We start from the raw sequence: 12,481 nt of genomic DNA on the forward strand, positions 1-12,481 counted from the left end.
ACCTGACTTGCCCTACCCTTTTTTTTTTTTTAAGACTTTTTAAGAGTTTGGGTTCATAGAAAAATTGAGAGATATCCCATATACCCATCCCACACACGCACAGCCTTCCCATTATCAACATCCCCCACCCCACCAGAGTGGTACATCTCTTCCAAATGATGAATCTCCACTGATAAATCAAGGTCATCCAAATTCTATTAGGGTACCAAGGGGCATGAGGGTTGACTCTTGGTATTATACATTCTATAGGTCCGGATAACAGATACATGTCATTACACGTTTGTTACAGTATCATACACTGTAGTCTCATCAGCCTAAAAATCCTGTGTTCCACTCCACCTATTCGTCTCTCCCTCCCCAATACCTCTGGCAATCATAGTTTTTTGTCTGTTTGTTTTTACTTCTTCCATCTATTTGTCTTTCCCAGATGTCATGTACTCAGAATCATACAACACATAACATTTTCAGATTGGCTTCTTTCACTTACTAATATGCATTTAAGGCTCCTCCATGTCTTTTTGTGACTTGATGAGTAGTTTCTCTTCAGTGCTGAGTAATCGTTCATATTACAATTTTTTAATCTATCATCTACTTAAGTGTATCTTGGCTGCTTCCAAGTTTCGGCAATTATGAATTAAGCTGAAATAAACATCCAAGTGCAGAGTTTTCTGTGGGTGTAAGTTTAATTCCTTTGTATCAAAATACCAAGGAATGTGAAGGGGTGCCTGGGTGGCTTGGTCAGATAAGCATCTGCCTTCAGCTTAGGTCATGATGCCAGAGTCCTGGAATCGAGCTCTGCTTTGGGCTCCTTGCTCAATAAGGAGCCTACTTCTCCCTCTGCCTGCTGCTCCCCCTGCTTGTGCACTCTCTCTGACAAAGTCTTCAAAAAATTAAAAAAAAAAAAATACCAAGGAATGCAATCGCTGGATCATATGTTAAGAATATGGTTAACTTTTCAAGTAAATCTAATCTTCCATTAAACCCATTTCATTCTGCATTTTGATTATTTCATTTGCTGGCTCTAACACTTCCATTTGTTCTTATAACTTCTAGTTTTCTAACATAATTCTCAATCTCTTCTTTTAGTTCCTTGAACATACTGACAGTTATTTTTAAGTTTGCAATCATTTTCTGTTTTACCTGTCAATCTCTTTCCTCTGTCCCCTTGGTTTTTTAGAAAAGTCTTATTAGCTTTTCCTTTTTCTTTTCTTCCATTTCTATGCTCACCTCCTTCATGGCATCATTCAATCCCATGTCTTTAAATGCCTCCTATATGCGGATGACTCCCAAATTAATATTCCCAGCTGTAACATCTCCTCTTACCTTCAAATTCTTGTTTCTCAATGCCTACTAGACATATGTACAGTTGACTGTCTCACAAGCCTATCACCAAAGTTACTAGGTTCAAAATCAAATTTGATTTTATTACCTTCTCTTCTAGCCATGTTCCACATCAGGGTAAATGCCAATTCTGCTTTCATCACTTTAGAGGTATCCTTGTCTCCTTTCTTCCTTACTCCCTATATCCAAATCCCTCAGCAAGTCCTTGGATTATCTGCAAAAGATACCAAGGATGCCACCACCTGTCACCACCCTTGCTTCGACCACCAGCCTGGTCTAAGCACCATCCTCTCTCATCTGTAGTACTGATGTTCCTTTGCAACTGGTTTCTTCCTGTTTCTACTCTGGCTTCCTGCAATCTATTACCATAGTAGCATGATTTTGGCCTTAAGACTTAAGAACTATCAGTCACTCCTTTGCTTAAAAATCTCCCATCAGGCTTTATTCTCAACCAATATAAAAAGCAAAATTCTTAAAGTGGTGCCGAAGTCCCCTTAACGATCTTCCCGGTTATCCCCTGAGCTACATCCTACTTCTCCTACTTCCCCGTCTCGTGTTCACTGCACTATAGCTAAGGGGCCTCCTTGTCATTCCCTGAACAAGCCAGAAGTCAGACACTCTCAATGCAGGACTTTGCATTTACTGTTCCCCCCATCTTAAATATCCTATCACCTGAAAGCCACATGACTCAGTCCCTCACTTCCATTAGGTATTTTTCCAATGTCATCTTCTAACAGAGACTTCACAGCAGTGACCAAAGAATAAGAGCAGCTCCGCCCAACACTTCTCCTCCCCCTGACCCAGCTTCATTCTCCTCCATAGCTGTTTTCACCATTTGGCATTATCATGTGTTTATATTTCTCAACTGTCTCCCTCTACTAGATTTCAAGCTTCATGAAAGCAGGAATTACATCTATTTTGTTCACTGCTGAGAAATCAGAGCTTGGCAGGTGGTAGGTACTCAGATAACTGTTTTAAGGAAGGAATAATGAAGAACAAGTTAAATGACTCATTTGTACCTGCCTGATGTACATAAACAGATTAAGAGCATTCCTAAATGGATGCATCTCTTTGAGGATTTTTGACTTAAATTGTAAAAAATCCACCAATACCAAAGTAGCATACAACCCAAGTACAAACACGTAATACTGAGAGCCCATCAAGGAAAGATCAAAATTATTGATGAATCCATCACTAAATATCTCTGAGAGATCAAATAGTTTTAAAAAGCACATTCTAAAAAAAAAAAAAAAAAAAAAAAGCACATTCTACAGTTAATGATCTACAATCTCCTAGATTTTTTTTTCCCAATTTCTTTTCATTATCTTTAAACACATGGAAGCAATAAAAGGCATCCGGCAAGCTCAGCACTCTAATTACTTGACAATAGCTCTTTCCAAAAACCACTGCCCCTTTAATTTTAAAATAAACTTTTAATATGCCCAAAGTTCAAAATATTAAGTGCTCTTGAACACATTATGAAATGCCTAAAGAACTAAAATCCTTGACTGTATTACAACATTTAATTAGGAAAAGAGAAGAATTCTGTAATTAAGTAACCTACATGATAGAACTGTGAAATGAAGACCTTGAAATGAAATGATTTGACAGACTCTAAAGAGGTCTTTCTGCTCACAACTTTTCGTTGCCTGTGTTCTCCCTTTCTGAAATTGAAGACTGTAGCTTAATTAATTAACCATTATGTCTCACCACAGCCAAGCAAAGTTTCAAAGACGGAAAACAAAATGCTAGGGCAATAACAGTCTCAAGAATGATTAAAAAAAAAAAACAAAAAACCCAAACCACTATGATTAGATTACGAAAAGCTCACCTAACATTAAATTACAAGTTCTATTGATGAGAGAGAGTTTTGCTGGGCAGAGAGCGGCAGATTTCTATGAGGGCAGAGATATTTTTCACTGTTGGATCCCTGAAGCCTAGAATAGTGCCTAATACATTTTAATTGCTCCTAAAAAGAAAAAAAAAAAAAATTGAAGGTTCAAAAAATTGAAGGTCAAACCCTGAGTAGAACGCACAGTATAGGGCAAACCTACCTGTTCTGCTTACCACCAGCACTGAAAAAATATCACCTATAAGTGCATGGCTCCCTCTGGTTTGGTTAGCACTCAAAAAGTATATTTTCAGGGGGATGGGTGTGAAGGAAACTTATAAAAGAGAGTATTATTACTTGCTGCTCTTGCTTTCCAGATAAAAACTAGGTAGACCTAAAATTGACATAGACTCTTGAATTCCATTTGGCTAAATATTTGAGAACACACCCTTCCGTTACAAATATTAAGAGATTCTTTGTGTAGCCTATTTGATTTCCCAATTTATTAAGGACAAATACAGGTGTCCACTTTGGCTTTATTTGAATTTTCTTTTTCGGTCCAACCTCTTGCTGGAGGGAATGTTAATTCTATCTCTAATGGGATACACCAAATGCATATAAGATCCAGGCTCTGGAGAGGCATACTTGAAGATCCTTAGATTGGGTATGGTGACACACATTATAGCTGCTGACCAAATATACCTTTTCCCTTCTTTCTCACCAGCTGAGTCCAGATTTATTTCAGAATAGCAACAGGCTCAGCTAACAAAAAAAAAAAAAAAAGAAAGAAAGAAAAGAAAAAAAATCTACACTCTCTGGACTCCTTTGCAACAAGGAATGGCCATGTAACATTTCTGTCCAGTGACATGAATAAATAAGTGGTTAGGTGGGGTTCCAGTCCAGTAGACAGCAGGAGTGTGTGCTATCCCTACCTGCTTTATCCTGTCTGCAGTGTAAACTAATACTGAGAGCAGATCAGCCATCCTAAGTCCCTAAGGGGACATGCCCCCACCTAGGATGGCTGACGGAAAGTTGAGAAAGGTCTGGATCCCTGTAGGAACATGGAAGTCACCGTATCAGGTGCATGCTGCCTACCTACCTGGCTTTATCATTCAGGGAAAAAAAGAAAAACTCTACTAAGTTAAAGCCACTGTTTGCTTGTTGTATCTCTTGACACTCAGTTGAATCCTCACTGATATAGTTACTAGTGAGGACTAAAAGACCATATAATATAGCTCTTGGTAGGGCCTTCCTTAACCTTACTAATATCTGATTTTTCCCATTTTAGTCAGGCAACAGTCCTAAGACGTGACTCATCTGGTGCTAAGAGAAATCCAACTGGTAAGAAGATAGTCTTTTACTGAATTAAGTAAAAAAAATTCATGTTGGGGTTGGGAACTCAATACACCACCAATCAAAAGTCTGAATTATAAAATTTAATGGTATCTCCCTTTCCTTGGTAATTAGCAAAATAGTCATTGACAAAAAAAATGTTCACAAACTATATGCTGCCATCAAAAAACAACTGAATTTCAAAAATTAAAATTACTCCCAAAGCCTGCAAAAACCATTGACTTGCAACACAAAAATGATGTTTCCTACACCACCATCAGCAAGTCTGGCCAGCTTTACTGTATTTATCACAAATTTTCAGTTGCTGCAGACAACACAATGATGTTTCACTAAACACTCAAAGACGTTCTTTAAGTAAGTCCTGGTCACTCTGAGGCAGGAGAGGATCTGAGGCTTGGCTTTTACCATCTCACAGCCCTCTCTGGTTTGGGAGAATCAAGGGGCTACTGCTCGTGGACATCACACTCCACAGTGACTCCCAAACCCTGGGCAATGCACAATGAAGAACCACACCTCTGTCTTCAGAAGCACAGTCCCATATGCCAAGGCCATCCTTCCATCTGTTCCCACCCAAACACCTCCTGCTAACACTGTAAGACCCAGAACCAATGCATCATCCTCTGTGTGGAAGTTATCCCAAGGTGTTTCACTTATACCTCTACTACAGCATGCCCTACACAGCATCATCATCTCTTTGTTATTATTTATGGGCTATAGATGGGTCATGAAGACCATGTTATATCTTTGCATGCTTCGAGTCTATGAAAAACATGGAAATATAACTGATCACAGTTTGCAGAATGACTAAATGACTCAATGGTTACATGATCACATTCACTATTACCAATATCATAGGAAAATCAATCAAAATTTTAAGTTATAACTTAAAGGATAAATATAAAGCTAAGTTCACTTTAAATAGAATCTATAAAGGAAAATAAAGAGTTGTTTTGCTTATTATCTGGCCTAAACATCTTTTAATCCTGACATCAGGGCCACCTCACGTTCAAGAAGCATGTTAGCGTTTGTTTGCACATCCCTGGACTGATGAGGTTACAGCATCCAGATGAAAAGGATACTATCTGGCAGTGTGGTAGTCCACAGATAACAGATTAGGAATCAATGACCCGAGTTCAAGTCCCAGCCTGGCTACTCCCCAGCTACCAGACATTCATTGCTTTCCCATCTACCTTACAGCTGCTGTGATGGAAAAATTCCTTATTTGTTGTTGCCACTCTGAGCCAGAGCACGGTGTCTGGCCCCCTAAAGGGTATGCGACTGTCAGAGAATGAATGACTCAGAGAAGACAGTGCCTGGACTGAAAGACCAGGGTTTTTCCTACCACCCCCTACATGCTCATAATGTTTTTTCACAAAAGACCACTTTTCTGCAAGTTCAGTTTAAAAATATCAGTTCCTAGTTCTCTTTCATTACAGTGTTTTCTTGAAGGACTATATGCTAGTTGTCGCCTTGACAATTCCACTTGCTTAGGTTTAATTTGATATTGATTTAAAAAGAGGGGGGAAAAAACCCATAGCCATTCTACAATTAACAGTTAAAGTTACATAAAATCTGGTTGGAAATAGGCCAGTCTTTGTGAGCCTTTGTTTTCTCCAGAATCAAACTACATTCCTTTTTAATCTAGACAGGCCCACGTAAAAGGTTTAGCTGGAAAATCAAGGGTACAGTCACAGTTATGACTAAAAACCGAAGATTTCACCTATATATTTTCATAATGCAAATTTAAAAAGTGGGAAAATGTAGTTGGTATTCATCTATCCCTATCCCTCAGCTCTATCTATTCTATTTAATACATATTCTAATTAATACTGATCTTCAGATGTGATGAACTGATTTGGAAGTGGCAGACCCAGCAGCAGCACCTTGCACTGAAAAATGCAAACAGATAATCCAAATCTTACTAGTGCCCATCAAATAAATGCTTATATGCAGGTTCAGGTTCTAAATAGGCATGCAATCACTTTGTATAGTTTAACACAAACTCACTCCCCCATACAAGAGCACTATAAAGGATTTTAACGAAGTATGCTTCAACTTTTTAAACTTCCTCTTTTATCTTCTGGTTGCTTTCTCCTGTGGGGGTGTTTTCCTTTGTTTAACTGTTTCTATGGTTTATCACATTTGGGAGAGAACTAAAGAACCTACACACCCATCAGTAAGCAAGGCACATTTTCCCATCATCTTCATGGTTAACAAGGAAAATGACAGGCAGCAAAGGAGGAAGAAAGAGCATATAGAAATAAGCAGAACTCCAGCTGAATGGAAATTAAACTTCCCTTGCTGATAGTATTTACACATGCATCTTTCATTCAGGACCATACATTTACAAAAGCAAAATTCGATTAACTGGAAATGTATACGGGGAATTATACTACAAGTACCGATTTAACTTTGTTATAAAATGCTGAAGAAAAATATTGCTACTGAATCAGGGAGAAACAGATTATCAGCACATTAACACAGAATATGCAATTTCTTCTTCAGGCAGTATTAGGGTAGCATTATATTTATTTTATGAGGATACAATCAGAATATTAAGGGGTATCTGGGCATTGTCCAACTGCGATCAGTCCGCAGACTGATAACCTATTAGAGACGCTGAAAATATTCTCCTTGGTGACAAGGCACTATCCTCTGTTAAGACAGTGATAATTTTTATCTATGCTTGTCACCCAGTAAACTAGATAGGCTATTGATTTAGGTTGGACACCCAAATACCAAAACAATAAAGAACAGTGAACAAAATCAGTCATTAATAAAAGGCAAAGAGACATCAGTTTCATGCAGGTGATCAGCAATCGGTCTATAAGGTAAAAATTATTTATAAAACCTCTGGAATGAACATTTTTCTTGGAACATTTTCTTTTAAGTTTCTTCCCTTTATGAATCTTCTTAGAAATATGGTGAACAATGTTTACAACTGCAAAAATAAACTCATGAAATCAAGAGATATTGGGCACTACTGGGCAAAATAAGGTATGTGGGGTTTCAAAATATTATTTTGCTTAGGAAAAATGAAACCAATATACCCAATATTTGAACTTACATGCATTATACAACCAAGAATTAGGTCTCACAAGTATAAACAAAAGCATTTTTCCTTTCCAAAACACTGGAAAAGGAAAACATTTCATTTAGTAATTTATAAAATGTATGTGAGCCTAACACTTCAGTACTTTAAAAGTCAGAGGTATACTTTTTGCATAAAGCCCAGTCACATAAGCAAGAAGATGCACTTGCAATGCAAAAAGCAATTCTTTTAGCCAATAAAACAGACTATCTGAGAATGGCCTCTCCATTACATGGAAAAAACCAGTGAACCTCATCAAGTGAGGTTATCAGAGTTTCTTCAATCCAATCTAGAATCCCACCCACATTGTCTTCTCATCAATATTCCTCCATGCTTCTTCTTCCCCAATTACAAAGGACCAGATAACCCTGTGACTGATAGGTGATATGCACAAGCTTATTTTCCACTGTTAAACAGAGTTAACATACTGAGAAAGCGATTTCAATTACTGAATAAATGGAAAAGGATTAAATGCGGAATATGATGAAACAGGATTTAACAACATTCCCAAACCTCATCAGTTTCTGAGGAAAATTTGCTAGAGAAGACAAATCTTAGAAAAGGTAACGTACATACAGCATTCACACTGCAGGGTTATTTTTTAAAAAATGAAAGAAACCCCCTGAGTAATAGTTAATATGCAGCAGCCGTTATTAAGTACAAAGCAGAAAGATCTCTATGCTCAAATGGCCTCTTGTCAAGAGGTCTCACCTCCATGCTTTGGGCCATTAGTGGCCACCTCCAGCAAGCCTGCCCTTCTTGCCTCTGATAAACCACGGGTACCAGTTTTACCCTTACCCCATTCTTGATTCATCTCCTACAGAACGCCATTTCCAGGTTGAGTATCCAACTCTTGGTATGGGCTCAAGTTGTGATTTCAAGGTCTGGGGACCAAACCCACCTTGCTGAGTGGGGAAACAGCTTAGGACTCTCTCTCTCCCTCTACCCCTCCCCACCCAGCCCGCTCTCTCGCTGAAATAAATAAACTTTATAAAAAAAAATGCCATTCCCAGCTTTCATACGCCACTAGTGAATTATTAAAGCCATTACATTTCTAAGGGCTTAAACTGCCAACAAATATTTTCCAAATTTAAAAAAAACGGACTTACTGCTAATGGGGTGTGTGTGTGTGAGTGTAAACACAATGTTAGCTCTGAATCATGCCACTCTTTGCACTCAGCACAGGGCCTAGCACACTTCAGGTGTGCTGGCCTGTGTATGGATAAGCCAATTCCACAGCTTTCCTCTGCATCAGGACACTTGACCATAGAATAATCACAAAGCAATCATCCTCTTTCTCAAATTGGGGTATAAGCTCCTTGAGAGAGAAACTACTCAGCTTTCTTTGCGTGCCCTCTCAGGGTACCCTCACTTGAGGGTTTGCTGCAGGGTAGGCTGAGCCAATCTAGGACTGGCTTTCTTGAAAAATAAACTTGGGACCAGAGGTGGCCCTGGCATAAAGATTACTGGGTTGTGGCGAATTTTCTTAGAAATGGAGTCTCTTAACATCCAGGTTATTGCTCACTGCTCCTCAAGGTAACTTCCAGTTCCTAAAACGGATTCTTTATCTTGTTACTGACTGGGAATGAAGTTCCTGGGTTCTGGGCTCAGCTGGGCCACCCCCCAGCTGCACTACTTGAATAAATCACTTTTACTTCCCTGTCCTTCAGCTCCCTCTGCTACGAAATGCTGAAGCCTATTCTTCTGTCATAGTTCCAGGACTTCTAAATTTAAGATCTATTTTTCAAGTGCAGCAATCTTCTAACGAAAGCATTAATACCCTAACGCTGAAGACGGTTTTGAAGCGTTTAACAACAAAGTTCTAAGACTTCAATTTCAGTGCACTATGTCTGAGCTAATTCAAAGGACTGAGAGTGTGTCTACCTCACAATGTTACCATGTGTGGTGAAGGTTAAATCAAGTAACGAATATAAAGCATTTAGCTCAATGCCTAGCATTTACTAAAGCACTCAATAAGTACTAGCCATTATTATTGTTACTGAAAGAAATATAATCAGAACTCTATAGATTTTCATCAAAACCCATATCAATGTAATTAGTTGACAGAACTGAGTATGTTTAGAAATTCCTTCAAAAAAGGAAATAAATGAAAGGAAATTGTCAAGTATTCACTCAGTCACTAAACATCTTATGATCGAGAGAAAGCACATCTTAGCAATCCAGAATTTCCATATCTAATTTTGTAGGATTCTCTCATCTCCCTGCAGAATCTCGTTTCCTGCTAAAAAAAAAAAAAAAAAAAAAAAAAAAAAAAAAATCCAAATAAAGCCACCTAACCAGCAAAATGAAAGTTTATCTGCTCTAATAAAACGGTATGTTGATACAAAAATTGTTATTCTTTCTTCTAACCTCATTTCTACCTTTGCTGTTTAATTTGTACCCCAAAAAAATCTACAATTAAACCTTTCATTTTTTTCCCCCTATCTTATCTGTCAATATGAACCTTTCCCTCCCCACTTCATCTCTTCTCTGGATCGAGTGTCGCAAGGCAGCATGTCCTACAGCGCTGTCCTCAAGGCCCCTCCCTGTCTCTCCTCTGACCACCCCATCACCATTCCTGGGTCCTGGGTCCTCCTTCCCTTCACAGAGCTCCCTGAGAAATTATACCCCACAGCAAGCAGTCCCTTAGAATCAAACCACCTCTGGTTGCCTTTTTAACAACAGTTAAGGGTATTGGAAGTTTAATGGATATTAGTCTCACTTCTGGATGTCTAATAGAGAGAAGTATCTTATATTTGTTTTTTTAATATTAGTATTTTATTAAACCTTATCTCCCAGAGAGGTTTCTCATGACTGCTCCACGTCAAGTCCCCATATTCTTTCATACATAGCACACTGTTTCCTTCCTAACATTTACCACACGTTATTTATGTAATGCTTGCCTCCTTGACCAGCCTACAAGCCCCATGAGGAAAAGGACTTTATTCATTCATCAACGTAGGCCAACAATCTAGCACAACATCTCATAGAACACACAGTATTCACTATGTATGTACTGAATCAGTTGATGGCATCTGAGAGGCTTCCATGCTTTGGTCAGGCCCTACGGGGAAAAAAAACCACAACAGATACGGCCCTCTGTAATGGAACTTAAAATTTAGGACCAATTTTATTTGGGAAGGTTAGAATTTCACAAACTTACTAATTTTTTTGGAGAAACAAGAAACATTAACCAGATAAAAATACACAAAAGGCATGGTATATATTACAAGCTACCCAACAGGAAAGGAATCACGACTGGAAGAGATGGAGGAACCAACACAGCCATCAGAGAAAGTCACACGCATGAAGTGGGATTCATGCTGGTGTTTGGTGGAAGGATTAAATCGGGGCTGGAAAAGAGAGCAGATGGCATTCCACAGTGAGATGAAGCTCGCAGAGCACATGGAAGGAAGGAGACGTGAATAAGCCTGGCCTGTGCAGAAATGACATGCAGACTCATGCCATTGAGGAGAGCAGGTGAGGAGCCGGGAAACAGATGACAAAGGGCCAGATTAGGAGCCTGGATCACAATAAAGGGGTCATTATATTTGATGCCTCGGTCAAGAAAATCTTCCCAGCTTCGGTGGGGAGTAGGATGTTGGCACTGGGACATGAGCCTACCAATGACAGTCAACTAGGTGCCAAACAAAGGACTAGAAACAAGAACCCAGCAAAGACTTATTGGTCACGAGGGTAGCAATACTGAGAACAGAGATATAACAAATACTGAAATCTGCAAGTTCCCACAGTGGCCACCTCAATGTTAGAAAAGGAGACTAAAAGCAAAAAGGAAGAAATTACTGGGTTTTAGTGGGATTTCCAGTTACATGTATTCTTGGCCCCAGATCAATATATACTACAAGCATAGGAGGTGAGAACAATACAGTACCATTAAAGACACATGCTAAGTCCTTATACCAACTGCTAATGCTTAATAGTAGTTTGGTGAGGTTGATTTTAAGCATGAACTATTGAAAATCTATGATGAACCTAGGACAGCTCTGCCCCTTCTAATAACCATAGCTTTCTACATGAACTGCTTCCTAAAGATGTGCTAAAGAACAGAGTCACATGGCCTCTCAAAGGGATCAGGATCCCTCCCCCAACAGGACAAAGCTGGTACTCAGAACAGAGAAGCAAGCAGTGGTAGCACTAAAATGAAAGTTTTCCTTGAATAAATTTTTAAAAGAATCTAAAGTGAAAGGTAATACTAGTTTATGCACAAATCTCCAAAACCAAACATAGTATTGGAAGGGAAGGGAAGGGCAAGGGGAAGGGGGAGTCGAAGAGGAAAGGGGAAAGGAGAAAAGGAAGGGGAAGGGAGAGAAGGGGGAAGGGAAGGGAGGAAAACAATCAGAGAACAAGACTCTTAGCACCTACTATGATCAAAGAGCTATCCGTCGAAAAATAGGAGAACTATGTCTTTATCTCTAGCTTGCATTCAAGATTGAATTCTATTTCTTAGGCAACATGGATATTTAGGTAGATAAATGGGTATTTATGGATATTTGCTGTATTTTTCTGTATGCCTTAGTCAGAAATAAAGACAAAATTAACTGTAACTGCTTTGTCAACAAATCAGTTATAATACTTAACTACTCTGATTCAGCTAACAGAGAACAACCATTTTTATAAAGCTTGCAGCAAGAGAAATAATCTAAGCTGATGGCTTATTTTCAAGCTTGAAAACTATTTAGATGTTGTTTATTATACTGTACTGTACCTTTGTAGCTAAGGAAATACACACAAAGGAAACTAGAAGAACAGGGGGAGCTAAGAAAGTGATACTATCTTTGCTGTTTCATCAATCATCAGTACACCTATTTATGCAATCCTGATTTTATTTCTGACACTGTACAGGG

General features: G+C 38.7%; 1 protein-coding gene across 1 annotated transcript in view; it reads right to left on the reverse strand.

Annotated features, from left to right (window-relative positions):
* MAST4 (microtubule associated serine/threonine kinase family member 4) overlaps positions 1-12,481 on the reverse strand; it is a 557,439-nt gene that overhangs the window by 491,289 nt on the left and 53,669 nt on the right.

This window comes from Lontra canadensis, unplaced genomic scaffold (genome assembly GCF_010015895.1).
Source record: "Lontra canadensis isolate GAN:19392208 unplaced genomic scaffold, GSC_riverotter_1.0 scaffold4, whole genome shotgun sequence".
In the NCBI taxonomy this organism is placed as follows: domain Eukaryota; kingdom Metazoa; phylum Chordata; class Mammalia; order Carnivora; family Mustelidae; genus Lontra; species Lontra canadensis.